The sequence below is a fragment of the Osmerus mordax genome, chromosome 12 (assembly GCF_038355195.1).
Source record: "Osmerus mordax isolate fOsmMor3 chromosome 12, fOsmMor3.pri, whole genome shotgun sequence".
Taxonomy (NCBI): domain Eukaryota; kingdom Metazoa; phylum Chordata; class Actinopteri; order Osmeriformes; family Osmeridae; genus Osmerus; species Osmerus mordax.
In genome coordinates, this window is record NC_090061.1 from 11,954,455 (window position 1) to 11,963,924 (window position 9,470).

Consider the following 9,470-nt stretch of genomic DNA (forward strand, 5'->3'; position numbering starts at 1 on the left):
TTCTCAGGCTTGGCTGTGGACTGGAGCTGGGAGGTCTGCTCGTCATCAGCCTCATCAAAGAGAACAACAATATTTCATTTTGTTCACAAGGAATTGAATTTGTTTTCATTGGGAGTTAACACTGGCACTTGCACAATGCAACAGGGCCCAGCCAATACAATGCACTGTCACTCTCATTTAGCCACGTTGCTAACGTGTGAAGAGAGAGAGAGACAGAGACAGAGAGAGAGACAGAGAGAGGGAGGTTCAGACAGAAGACACCCTCTGGGTGTAGAATTCAACAGACGGGAATAAAACCAAGGACCTGTTGAAAGGCAGATTTATTATGCCCCCCCATCCACCCCCCCCATACCCACCCCCCCACACACACACCAAACCCATGGTCTTACTCTATATTTCTCAATACCATTCTTCAACTTTCGTTTCTACAGCCTCCTCTTGCTCTCTCTGTCCATGTCTCGCTCCCTCACCTCCTCTCTCTTTAGTTCTCTTCCTCCCTCCCTCAGTCACGTCTGTAACAGCTCATCTCAGAGGGCTCCACCAGGGCTGGATGTGGAGGACAGAGCCTGGCTTTGTCAGGGCTCTGCCGCTCTGCCAGGATCAGAACCGGGCCTAACTGGATTAGAACCTGGCAGGGGCCTAGGAGAGGAGGGCAGGGTGCACCTACGCAATCCCAGGTCCAATGGGCCAGCAGGGGCCCTTTGGCTGCCGCCAGGGGCAGGCTGGGAAGGCTCTGAACCCAGCTGAAAGGGTTTTCTCCGTGTGTACTGAAGGGGCACCAGCGGGCTGAGCGGCGGCTTGCCCCGCCGGGGGTGATTGTAGAGGCAGGGAGGGGACATGAAGCTCTGCTGAATGTCCGCTTGATAAACGGGCTCTCCCCGCAACGTTGACTGAAGCCCGCTCTCGATTCACTTCTTCAATCGTACCCTCTCTCCCCCCCTGCCCCCCCCCTGCCCCCCTCTACCTCTGTCCCTGCTTCTCATTCCCTCCATCTCTACTGTCCAGGCTCGAGTATAATGGAGGGTGTTTTGATTGGTGTTAGGGGGGAAGTGGAGTTTTGTCTGGACAGGATCTGGGCTGAGATCAGCAGAGATTGAACGGTGGACGAGGGTGGTACTGGGGCTATTCACGTCATCTTTGTTTGATTTGGCCCTAATGAACACTCAGTTAGTCCCAGCAAACAGCCAGACCTGCAGGAAACATGGAGTTATAAAAACAAGCATTCAGTTCAGCATTATTATTATGGCATTCATTATAAGGGCAGTGTTATTATTATAATATTGTCATTATTATTGATGTCGTCTTGATTTGAGGTTTCATTGATAGATGTATACCCAAATGACAGAAGAAGGTTAACTACAGAAGAAGGCTAACTCTGTTGGTAATCCAGAACAGCAGTAACGTTAGCATGGTTTGCCACACACATGCGCACACACACACACACACACTAAGTTGCCCAGAGCCCTAATGTGGTTCACTTTCACACTCCCTGAGAAAAGTACATTTTTGGGATATCCCCTTCGCCTCCTTGGTATCTGTTGTCCGAGACTCCTAAATGGACGATTTCATGCTTGGTTGTGTGGTCGGACCCTGCGTTCGTCACAGTTACCGTCCATCCACACACCACGAGGCCAGCCAGCCTGCCAGCCGGCCTGCCCCTCTTGTCTGTCCACAGGCAGGTCGACTGTTTCTTGCAGAGCTCCTGAAAAGAGATGTACAAGAGATTTATGTTTTCTTGCTAAACTAGACAATTAACTCCTGGTAACACTGAACTTGTGACTCGTGAGCTATTGTGGCGAGGGGGAATGGGCCGAGATATGTGTTCTGTCAGGGCACAGAGAGATGGATGATATAGAGGGGTTTGGAGGCCACTGGATCCAGGGACTGTGGTAACACAAACCATATGGCTTTTCCTGCTTTGATCACTCCTCTACAGAGCCAAAATGGTCGCCTCCGACAGCTGTCCAGGCCACTTAGATAAACTACTTATTATATTCCACACAGACAAACATCTGCAGCAGACGGATCCAGCGAGACAAACTTTGGCACGCATGCACACGCACACACGCACACACACACACACACGCACACACGCACACACACAGAAGCACACGCACACACAAGCACACACACAGAAGCAAAAGAGATGTAAATTTAATTCCAGCAGATATCTATAACCAGGCTGATGATGATGACAATAATGATGGTGATGGATTAAAACGCTCCAAGGACAGAGCTGTGTCAGCAGGAGGAAGGATGTGATGTCATCCTGTCTTCCTGTTCCTCACGGTTAATCACCTCTATTACATGCTTCACTGCCTCCATGGCCGTGACACGCTGGCACAGTCACACAGGACCGGTCCCAACGCTCGCTCTTCCCTCTTCTCCTAAATCAATAGAAGGACAAGGCAACGACAATCGAGGGAAGGAGACAAGAGGAAGCGATGGAAGCGTGTTGGTCCAGGGCCATGCAGGAGGGATGCACTCAGCTGCACCCAGCTTGAGCTTCTGTGGGACACAGCCACTCCAAGGCTTTCCACCACGTGTCATTTCCGCCCCCAAACCTCCGGACTAGTCGTGTCACTTCCTGTTCTCCTGCCAGCCTTCAGCCCTCTGGCTCCAGTTACTCTGAGCTGGTCTCTACTCTCGCTCCTCCTCAATGTAGCTGCTTGGTCAGTCTCTGCCCTTTTCACTCTATCAAGGGGATGCCTTTAGGCTGCCTGTCGTTCTTTTACATCTTAGAGACAATGTGACATGCAAAAGAGAGAGAGAGAGAGAAAGTGTGAAATAGAGATGATTAGAGATATAAGGAGAGAGAGAAAGGGAGGGAGAGAAAGAGAGAGACAGAGAGACAGAGAGAGACAGAGAGACAGAGAGACAGAGAGAGAGAGAGAGAGAGAGAGAGAGAGAGAGAGAGAGAGAGAGAGAGAGACAGAGAGAGAGAGAGATTTGACGTTTCAAGATCCAAGGCCAGTTGTGCACTTTTAAGAGATTTGGTCCTCAAGGCAGTCCTGCACAAAAAAAAGCAAGGAAAATAAGCCAGTGTTTTGATTGTTCCATCAGATGACACTGACATTCTCTGTCCTCAGAGGGTGCAGGAGTGTTTAAGGTACCTGGCCAATCCCCAAGACGGCCCAGTTTTAGCTGCCCCGTGAACTCTCAACTCTATGAACACAATCACCAGCATGACGTGTTTGTTACAAAAAACTGACCTCCTCTGTCATCTTTGCCCCGACTCTTGATTCCTTCACACACACCCGGCTACTGCTCCCTGTCTGGATGGACGAGCTTCTAGCTGGCGACTGGAAAGGCAGAAGGAGAAAGAGAAAAAGAGGGACGGGAAGAAAAAAACATTTCCATGCAGTTTCCGAAGCAGTCCCTGGATCCTTGTGTGGAAGTTTTAATGGGAATCATATGTGCTTCTAATCAAAGAAATATGGCGGGAAATGTTACAGAGGCCCAGCACAGAGGACTGGGACCACAGAAACCTGCGATAAGACTCTAACAACGGGGACAAATTACAACTCCACAGTTAGCAGAGCCAGTGATTTCAGCAGGCCCAGGGAACTGGAGGAAAGAGTGGCTGTTTGATGGAGTTGGCTGCCTTTTATAATCAGTCGTACACTGGGAGAGCAGAGACAGACTTGAAAAACCAGAGATCCGGGGACAGGACCTCTTATCCTGCTTCGAATATTTTGTAAGTATAGCTGCAGTACAACCTAACACGACAACACAGACTAAACATTCGCTTGGCCCATGTTACTTGTGTTTTGGATGACTGAACAAACCCTTTTTCCTTCACTCGGAAAAGGAAAAACAAACATGGTGCTGTGATTTGTGGGGACTCTCATGTGCCGGAACTGTGGGAATCAAGTACACGACTCTCGCATTTCAGCCCCAGAGCTGCCAGTGTGCTCGGGGGCAACAGAAACAGTTGCTGTGACAGTGACGAGCCACCAAGCTCCTTCTGTCGCTGAAACCCATGCCCCTTCTTTGTCACCTCTGGTCCCGTGCGTTGCCGTGGCCGTGCTGATGGGATCTCTCCATGAGGGCGCTGTGACCACCACTCAGCATGTTTTTGTGCTGCCACGGCACTCTGCTGCTAATACGCTGGTATTATCGCAGAGCTGGAACTGTTCAGGCCCTGCTCGCTGAACAATGGCATACCACGGCTCCAATCATCCACCACAGGTGTCTCTCTGGGTCTCTCGGTTGTTTTATCTCTGTATCTCTGTGTCTCTGCCTACACATCTCTGTGTCTTTGTCTGTGTCTGCGTATGTCTGTGACCTCTCTCTCTGTCTCTCTCTCTGTCTCTCTCTCTCCTATCTGCTTCAATAATGGGTTTTGACAAAGAATTTGCCACATAATATCAAAGCCTGGCTGGATTCAAACCCATCATTTCAGAGGCCAGGAATGAGCCTTGAAGAGTGCGTCGACACGCTGAACATCCTGGGATTAGGGGCCACAACCAGCGCCGCATGTCGGACTTGGACTCATATCTATGACTAGGGCCCGGAAAACTCTGGGCTACAACCACAACACATCTTTCTCCAGTTAATTGCTTGAACTCTGTCATGCAACCATGATAAATGTACTGTGTGTAGGAGGCTGTTTTTCCCCCTTCCATGAGAATGGATAAAAGTGAACGTTCTCTGCAGGAGAAGAAACTCCATAAAGTGTTATGTAGCAGACGATGGCTCATGTGTCCTGTTGACTTTAGCACCTGGGCATGCCCAGAGCTAGCCTGCCAGCCGGTCGACCGCCTGCTGATGGAAGCGATGATGTCACAGAGCGGTACGTGCTCGCCAGAGAGGAACAAGCCCGTTCGTGTGTCTTTGTCAAACCGCATGGCCTTCTCTGCAAGCTCCCAGACTAAACACACACACATATACAAACACAGGCTGTTGCGCACACAGGCTTGTATTCTATTCTCTTTCTCACACACACACACACTAACAAACACACAAACCACAAGACCACATGACAAACTTCCCAGAGAAAGTATGTGATTTGTCATTCTCCCACCAGTCAGTGAGGACCCTGTCACTGTGGCAACTTTTATTGTCGACCAAGCTTTGTTTCTGTCACTGATTCCCAGACGCACACTCACCACAAAGTGCTCCGTGCCTTGACACCAAAACCCAGTGACACGGAGCCTTAAAAGTGTGAAGTGAAGCCTTAGACGGCAAAGGAAGTGATGGAAGGGTTAGGGGCAGCCTTCAATGGAGACCAGTTTCGGTCCGGCTGCAGTTCCTGAGCAGCAACAGCATGGTTGGTCCAAGGAATATTTGTGGTCTTCAGTTGCATCCATAAACTGGGTGGAGTAGTGGAAAGAAAGAAAGAAAGAAGTAGAGGGTTCGAGAATAATGATGAGGGAAAGAAAGAAGGGAGAGAAAGACAGGGAACGCAAGAGACTTTTGGTGGAGAGCTTGTCGAGGCATGTTGTGCCTTCAGCACAGTCCGGTGCAGAGCTGGTTTTAGCAGGACTGTGTTTCACTGGAACAGCAGGGATCGGGGGAGTTGAGCTGTGACCCCTTGGTGGAGAGGCTACATCCTAATATGGGTATTTATTTCTCCTCCAGACGCGCTGCGTTCCTCCGTCAGACCTAACCCTGGAACTCAGACAAAACAGCCGAGCACAGACCGGAATAAAGTTGCGTATAAAGTGCAGTTCAGTTTAGTTCAGTCGGATCTGCGACTTCTCCTCCTGGGGGTCCACAGAGACCGTTTGACACATAACATGGATTCTACTGAGTGGAAGGCGTTTTAAATGCAACGTTAAAACAGACGTGTGAGAAGTTTCTTGCATGAGATCTCGTCAGAAGCATCGTCCATGTGGGTGGCTGGCCTCTGCAGGATGTGAAGGGACCCCCCACCCCCCCCACCCCCCCCCCACCCTCACATGGCTGAGAGCAGTGGAAATAGCCTCGGATGAATCCAATCCATTAGAGATCTTGTCATGTGAAAGTACAAAACTCCTCCTCTTTTAATGATGTTTTGTAAAATGCTCAGCTTTGTTCAAGGACCATATGTTGGGCAGATGAACAGGGAACCCACCCAGCTCACAGACAAATATAGCTTATAGACATCTACTGTATAAACACTGGGGATGACCTCATCTCCAGAACCATCCAGACCCCTCCATCCCTCACACACATTAAACAGAAACCTTTACTGTGCTTTGTGCCTGGATGGTTGGGACCATGATTTCCTGGTATAGTCCTGCCAAGGGCCTCTCAGGTGTCAGGTGTAGGACTGGGCCAATAGAAGGAGAGGGGGGTGGTGGTGGAGAGGAAGTGGATGTGGAGAGGTGAATGGTGGAGAAGAAGGGGAGGAGAGTGAGAAAGAGGGTGATGAGGAAGGCGTATGGTAGAGGGAGGAGAAGGATGAAGAGGGGGGTGAGGAGGAGGGTGGGGAAGAAGGCTCCTGGATTCTGATGGGATGAGACAACCATGTCCTGCAGAGCGTGTGTGTGTCTGCCCCAGACGGCCGGGGTGAGGCCGTGTCTGCGGTAGCACAGCTGTGGGGGAGAGGTGTGTGTCTGAACACACCTGAAACACACACACGCACGCATGCACACCCGTTCGTCTGACTAACAGCCCACAGGGGCATTGTGAGCAAAAGCCGGGAGGAGCAAAACATTCCTACGTGTGTGACACAGCTTCGCAAGGAGGAATGTTCTATGGGAATCTTTGCTTTGTGGTGTTTTCACAGAATGCTTCATCCACCTGTGGTACCAAAGACCATTGAGCCCTGTCTGGTATGGTGTTCTGCTGAGAGGGGCTGTTCAGTGTGATATGTCACTGGGAACCAGACAGCTCCCTAGAGCAGCTCCCTGCTCTAGGGAGCTGGTTGTCGACTCTACTGCTGCCTTCTGTTCCAACAGAGTATGCTATCACCACAGCTATAAAGAAAACATGGCAGAAACTAATATAAACACTTCAACACCATGTTTTACATGTGAATGTAGACTGTTGACCAATGCTATGCAGTTGAATGCACACATCTGTGGGCTGGGAGCAGCAATGTGGTGCTAGCGTCTAGATTGAGACTGACAGGTCTGTAGACCAGCAGACACTGGAAGTACAAGGCCTTAGATCTTACTCCATTCACTTTGGATGAACTTCACATTTTTTCTTAAAAGACAGAGGCGTACAAACTGAATTAGCAATGGCAATAAATGAAATTAACTACTTAATCTGGCACATGGATACAATAACAGAGCGGATTCCAACAGAGACAAACTCTGATGATCCCATTCAGTTGAACATATTTTGTAGAACTACCCAGCCATGAAGGACAAATTAGCTGGGTCACCATTTGACTTCTCCCCCTCTCCCCTCTCCACTGCTCCACCCAACCCCTACCATCCTCCCTTTATCCTTGTTCCCCTCCTCCCCTCCCCCTCTCAACATCTCACTCAATTCCCTTTCCCAGAAGCGTGGGACAGAGCCATGTCTGTACTCACATTGAACTGGAAACAGCGTTGTACAGGAAGGACATGACTCTTTGAAAGAGGAGCGAACTGACTGTACGTCAAACCACTTAAGTCACCTCCCTGTTCTCCCATCCATCCCTCCCTCCCATCCGTCCATCCATCCATCCATCCCTCCCTCCCATCCTCTCCACCCCCTCAGTCCCCGGTTCCCTCTGAAAGAAAGGAAATTCCTCAATAGTGTGACTAGCCTTAGTACACACACAGACATACATAGATACTCACAAACACACACACACATTACTCATGGCTAAGTAACCCTTGTTGACAGGGGGTCTCGTCTAGTTGGGGACCCACCCCTTCCTTAATGTTGTCCTGTATTCCTCTGAGTGGAATAATAAGGCCTGAAAGATCACACCCTCTCTGACCTGTGTTTGTGTCTCTGTGTGTGTGTGTGTGTGTGAGTGCATTAATGTACAAATGTGTTTTTGTAGTGGTGTGAATCTTTCAGAGAAGTTGAAAAGAGCCTCCAGTCATGTGAAGCTCAGAGATTTCCCTTACGCAGCTGTTTATCAAGTTGCCTTGTAAATCTGTAACTTTTCACATAGGAAATTCTTTCCTACGGTTTTGTGGGGTCGGATTAGGGAATTTTGAATCTCTTTTACTGGCAAAAACCGATTTAGAACAAGTCACTGTGGTCTCTCAGAGCGATCACTGAGGGCCATAAAATGACAAAATTTACGAAGCCCCACTGCTTGTGGGTTATATATATGACAACCTCAGACAACCCCAAAAACATGGATTTTCGTTTATACTTACATATTGGGCAAATACTGCACAGACACAGTATGTTGTCATCTTACAGGGTGGCTGGATGAGGACACTGTTCGTACTGTAGGAATACAGCATGAAAGATGGATTATTTGATTATTGAGTGTTTTGAGTCTTGCAAGTCATCAGTAAGAACCCTTCCCCCTCCTCTCTTGCCCCCTGATTGGTGTCTGATGGGTGAAAAGATAAATATATGAATCCCATTCTGCTCCTTCATCCATCAGAGGATGTATAGGATATATTTCATAGAGGAGATGAATTGATGAATTGTAAAAAGCAGATGTTGCACTCCACCTTTCATGCCTCCCTGGCGGCTGGACAGGGTCACCCCCATCCCTGTCAGGTCCATCTGTCAGGCATCTGGTGGACAGTTCAGAGGGGTCCTCCTCCCTGGTTGTCTCCCTGGTCCTTGGAGCCTCAAAGCCTGAATAGCCCCCTACAGGAGCTGGGCAGCCATCCTGTCTGTGAGCCCACCTCGGGTCCTCCCCTGGTTCTCCACCCTGGAGCCTCCAGCCTGGAGCCCCCAGGATGTTTCCTGGGGGCTCCAGAACAAGACCCCCTGTCCCGGCCTTTGTAACACAACCCCCCTAATGGAAAAATCATGAGCCAGCCATAGTCTCTCTCCACTCAAGGTAATAGGACTCACTGTGACTGATTGTGGAAGAATCAGGGAGCGTTAAACTGAGGACTGTGATGAGCAGAACATACAGTAGAGCAGGTCTCTGATGAACTACAACCTGAACCACAGGAGGACCACTCATGATCATGCCTGGGTAATTGGCAAACCTTTAGTCATGACCTTGTGGTTGAAATGACATTTAGATTTAATGCGACTCGATACCTTCTCCTCTGAGAGGGAAGCTTTTTTATTTGTTATCTTTGTCCAGTAAAAATAAAGGATTTTATAGACAGTGAAATGGTTTTGGCATTATGAATAAAATCTCAGTTTGCCGTCTATTAACGATCCAGTTCGCTCTGACAAGAATATTTCGGCATGCGAGTCACTTTTACATTAACTCAGGAAAACCTTGTTAATTTATTCCCCTGTGAGACATTGAAAACCTTCCACCAGACATTCTCTGGGAGGGAGGTGGAGGTAGAGACAGAGAGGGAAAGAAAAAAACAACAGAGCTTCCAATGTCCAAAGAATAAAAATACCTTGAGCCACGGAATGAAAGCCTCCTGACCTGGAATCCTCGTGTG